Genomic DNA, 5,590 nt, shown 5'->3' with positions numbered 1-5,590 from the left:
ATAGCGAGCCTGACCATGTGCGAGACGCAAAGCCAAGAAACCTGCTGGGCTGGGTGCCCATTTTTCCAGACGCCAGAATGCGATCAGCCGCTTATTGATGGTACGCCACTTTTGCTGGCACCACCATCTTTGGCACATTGTCCCACCAGTTGCCACGTCCTTCTTGAATGAATCTCAATATATTGCCGGGAAACATCAATTAAGGCGATGATTAGGGCAATCAACTTTTAAATCAGTCAAGCTGGCAAGTCCCGCGTTTCACGAGAATGCCAAACGCGGGCACCGTGCCCAGTCTGAAGCTCGGTTTATTGCCACACAAGATGTTCCTCCAGTGGTTTATCATAAGCATTTGACATTTATTCGACGATGAATCTGCCGAGTCATCGTTAACAATGGCGCAATCACGGGTTGTCTTTTTCAATAAAGATAAAGTCGCATGGCAATTAGTCTTTCATTGTTGTGCAAACGTTGTACGTCACCTGCCATCGGGGTCAGAGGTTTATAGTTTGTCTTTTTCCTCAACAGCCACACCAACAATCTCTGTATAGACACTAGACTTGTGTCGTGGATGAACGGGCTTGTCTTATGCTGAGAGATTGTGTAGGTTCGGGGCCGATACTCTGGAGTTTAGAAGAATGAGAGGGGATCTCATTGAAACGTACAAGATTCTGAGGGGGATTGACAGGGTACACGCTGAGAGGTTGTTTCCCCCCCCCCCCCGGGCTGGGGAGTCTAGAACCAGGGGTGGGGGGTCACAGTCTCAGGATATTTTGAGTAGAACTTTAAAATAAGTGCCCCTTATTAAAGAACCGATAAATTAACAAATGAAATTTTGAAAAAAAACTACCGTCCCCTCTTCCCCGAATTAAAGGGAGGGAGCCCGAGCTGCGTACTCTGGAGGAGAGAAAGGGTTCTCTCCCTCGCCCCACCCGTGGACCACCGGGGGAGAAGGGGCTGCCGTGCCAACAACCTGGCACTCAAGCCGAGCGCCGGGCCGACCAATTGCAACACAGACCCCGCGTCCAAAACGGCGACGGGGAGGGCGCACGACAAAATCGGCCATTTTTTTTTTAAAGGAACATCCGCGCACCTCCCCTTTAACTGTCGCCCCTCCAACAGGCAGCTGCTCACTAAATTTAGGGTGCGGGGCGCTGCACATGGTGAGGATGTCAGCATCACCGGGGCAGCGGAACGAGACGCCACATATTACCGCCGCCGCTAAACTCACGCCCAATTTTTAGCGGGAGTCGTTAGCACCGTTCCCCATCCCCCCACGAGGTGCAAATTACGTGAATTTCTCTCCCATAATCACACTACGATACAGAACAGAAGGCCCCATCATTTGGCCCCATCATGTCTGCGCCAGCTCTTTGGTAGATCTATCCAGTTATGTCCTCCCAGTACAGCAGACACCTCAAGCCGCTGGAGAAATACCACCAACGATGTCTCCGCAAGATCCGACAAATCCCCTGGGAGGACAGAGGCACCAACGTCAGCGTCCTCGACCAGGCCAACATCCCCAGCATCGAAGCACTGACCACACTCGATCAGCTCCGCTGGGCGGGCCACATTGTCCGCATGCCGGACACGAGACTCCCAAAGCAAGCGCTCTACTCGGAACTCCTTCATGGCAAGCGAGCCCCAGGTGGGCAGAGGAAACGTTACAAGGACCACCCTCAGAGCTTCCCTGATAAAGTGCAACATCCCCACCGACACCTGGGAGTCCCTGGCCAAAGACCGCCCTAAGTGGAGGAAGTGCACCCGGGAGGGCGCTGAGCACCTCGAGTCTCATCGCCGAGAGCATGCAGAAAGCAAGCGCAGGCAGCGGAAGCAAACCTGTCCCACCCACCCTTTCCTTCAACGACTGTCTGTCCCACCTGTGACAGAGACTGTGGTTCTCGTATTGGACTGTTCAGTCACCTAAGGACTCATTTTAAGAGTGGAAGCAAGTCTTCCTCGATTCCGAGGGACTGACTATGATGATGATCCAGTTAATCCCACTCACCTTGCTCGTTCCCCACAGTTCCACAAACATTTCCTTTTCAAGTATTTATCCAATTCCCTGTTGAAAGTTACTATTGAATCTGCTTCCACCGCCCTTTCAAGTAGCGCATTCCAGATCACAACAACTCGCTGCATATCAGCACTGTGGGAGCACCTTCACCACACGGACTGCAGCGGTTCAAGAAGGCGGCTCACCACCACCTTCTCAAGGGGCAATTAGGGATGGGCAATAAATGCCGGCCTTGCCAGCGACGCCCACATCCCAGGAACGAAAAAAAAAGCTTCAATTCCATCTCTCGAGAAATGAATATTGAACATCACTCGGTTTTCAATTATACGATCACACTAAAAATCTATCCGATGCAGAACCTTGAACAGAGCCAGTGAAAGGACCCTTCACAGAGGAACATAGGATGCATACAGCATATAGCTGCGGCAAACCTGGCTCAGTGGTACCACCCCTCGCTCCTCTCAGTCAAAGGGTCGTGGGTTCAAGCCGCACTCCTGGGACATGAGCACAAAATCTAGGCTGGCATTTCTGCGTGCGCTGTGTGAGCGCCGCACTGTCGCAGGTGCCGTTGTTTGGGTGAGACGTTGAACCGAGGCCCCGTCTGCCCTCTCGGGTGGATGCAAGAGATCCCACGGCCACTATCAGAAGTAGTGCAGGGGAGGTCTCCAACATCTATCCCTCAACCAACAAGCCCCTTTCATAGCCTCAGGACATTCCAAAGAGCTTCACAGCCAATGAAGTACTCTTGAAGTGTCGTCATTGCTGTTGTCGCGGGATATGTGGCAGTTAAATTTGAACACAGCAAGATCCCACAAGACAGCAATGAGAAAAAATGACCAGCTGGTTTGGTGATGTAGGGGGTGGTGTGTGGGGTCAGGTTCACCTCGGACCTTCTGAGCGGTCCGAATCGCTCCCACTCCCTGGGTTCTAGACTCTGGATTTATTTGGGGGATGTGATAAAGTGCAAGAGACAACTGGTTTGGTGCAAAAGAACTTCGATTTTATTAAAGGCAAGAAAACACAATGTCAAACTTATAATAATTCAAGTAACGAACAGTACATCACACATTCAAAGGGGTTACAGTGAATAATAGACCTCCCACCTCCCAATGCTTAACACTTGTCATGTTTGTAACTACAATGTAACACCACTGTGTTACTGCATACACTCAACTTAGATGCACACCTTGACCACAAGGGGTGAACTTGTGGGAGACACTCCTTACCTGATCACACAGGTATATAAAGGGAGGTCCCATGCAGGGTCATCACTTCTGGAGTCCTGTAATAAAGAGTTAAGGTCACAGAGTGGCCTTGTCCCTGGAATGTGCCTCGTGTGGTTTCATGCTGTAGAATAAGGACTTTACATTGGCGACGAGAAACGGGAATTCATGGCCCACGAGAATGGCCACCGGTAGCACAGAGGAACGGTATTGTGTTGGGGAAGACTGGGACGATTTTGTCGAGAGGCTTCAGCAAAACTTCGTAACTAAAGACTGGCTGGGGGATGCAGCGGCCGACCAGCGACGGGCTCGTGTCCTGACCAGCTGCGGGCCAAAGACTTACGCACTCATGAAGGATTTACTGGCACCCGAAAAGCCGGCGGACAAAACCTTTGAGGAGCTCAGCAAATTAATCAGGGAGCACCTCAAACCGTCGAGCAGCATACACATGGCTCGACACAGATTCTACACCCACCGACGCGGTGAAGGACAGAGCACATCAGACTTTGTAGCGGACCTCCGGTGTTTGGCCAGCCTCTGTAAGTTCACAGATGCCTGCAGGGGGGAGATGCTAAGGGACTTCTTCATCGAGGGTATCGGTCATGCGGGAATTTTCCGCAAGTTAATTGAGACCAAGGACTTGACCTTGGAAGTGGCAGCGTTGTTAGCTCAGACTTTCATGGCGGGGGAGGAAGAGACGAAAATGATTTACGCGCGCAATTCTGTCTCTAACGCAGCGATGGATCAGGGAGTCAATATCATAAATGCTACTCAGAGCCCCGCAGGCAGGCAGGGGCAGTCCGACATTTACCAGGCAGCAACAGATCCCAGAGCAGGATCTCAACAGAGACAATGGCAGGCTGAACGGACATTCACGCCATCACAGTGGACAATGCGGCCCGGGATGGGACCATTGACACCCACTCATAGGGTACTCAAGAGCAGTCAAAGGGACAGTCAGCACGGAATTCCTGGCCATAGTCCCTTTGTCCCCAACAGTGCAAACTTTAACTCATGCTGGAGGTGTGGAGGAAAACACTCAGCCAGATTCCAACATTTTGTCTGCAGAAACTGCAATCTCAGTGGCCATTTAGCTCGAATGTGTAGAAAACCTGCAACCAGACTGATATATGAGACAGAGGGACCAGAAGAGGGTTCTGTGAGGCAGGATGACCGTTGGGGCAAATCGATGGACGCCGAGGTTCAGCGGGTCCATGCGGCGAATATTCACAGTTCATACACCAAAACGCCACCAATGATGATGAGGGTTTTGTTGAACGGCATCCCAGTACACATGGAGCTGGACACTGGGGCCAGCCAGTCACTCATGGGCGTTCAACAATTCGAGAAGCTATGGCCACTCAAAGCCAGTAAACCCAAGTTAGAATGTATTGAGACATAATTACGGATTTACACCAAGGAAATCATTCCGGTGCTAGGCAGTGCAATGATGGCTGTCACACACAATGGGCCAGTGAACCAGCTCCCACTCTGGATAGTCCCGGGCAATGGTCCTGCTCTGCTGGGGAGGAGCTGGTTAGCCGAGATGAACTGGAAATGGGGGGGATGGTCACGCAATGTCCTCAGTGGAGCGAAATTCGTGCTCACAAGTCCTACAACAGTTCGAGTCACTATTTCAACCGGGCATCGGGACTTTCAAAGGCACTAAAGTAGTGATACACATCACCCTGGATGCCAGGTCAGTGCACCACAATGCCAGAGCATTGCCGTTTGTGATGCGGGAGAAAAGAGAGCGCGAATTGGACCGGCTGTTGTGAGAGGGCATCATCTCGCCTGTTGAATTCAGCGCCTGGGCGAGCCCCATCGTTCCCGTTCTAAAAGCGGATGGCTCTGTCAGGATCTGTGGCGACTACAAGGCCACCATCAATCGGGTGTCCCTACAAGATCAATACCCACTCCCAAGAGCGGAGGACCTCTTCGCCACGCTGGCAGGCGGCAAGCTGTTCACCAAGTTGGACCTCACTTCAGCCTACATGACCCAGGAACTGGCCGACGAATCCAAACTACTGACCGCCATCACCAGACACAAGGGATTGTTTGCGTATAACAGGTGCCCATTTGGCATTCGATCAGCGGCTGCGATTTTTCAACGTAACATGGAAAGCCTGCTCAAATCCATTCCGGGAACGATCGTATTCCAGGACGACATCCTCATCACGGGTCGAGATACCGAGGAACACCTCCACAACCTGGAGTAGGTGCTACGCTGACTGGACCGGGTAGGCCTGCGACTCAAGAAGTCTAAATGTGTGTTCTTAGTTCCTGAGGTCGAGTTTCTGGGTAGGAGGGTTGCTGCAGATGGGATTCGGCCCACCGAATCCAAAACAGAGGC

This window comes from Pristiophorus japonicus, chromosome 19, assembly GCF_044704955.1.
Source record: "Pristiophorus japonicus isolate sPriJap1 chromosome 19, sPriJap1.hap1, whole genome shotgun sequence".
In the NCBI taxonomy this organism is placed as follows: Eukaryota; Metazoa; Chordata; class Chondrichthyes; family Pristiophoridae; genus Pristiophorus; species Pristiophorus japonicus.
The sequence above is the reverse complement of the archived record's forward strand: the minus strand, read 5'-3'. Positions refer to the sequence as shown.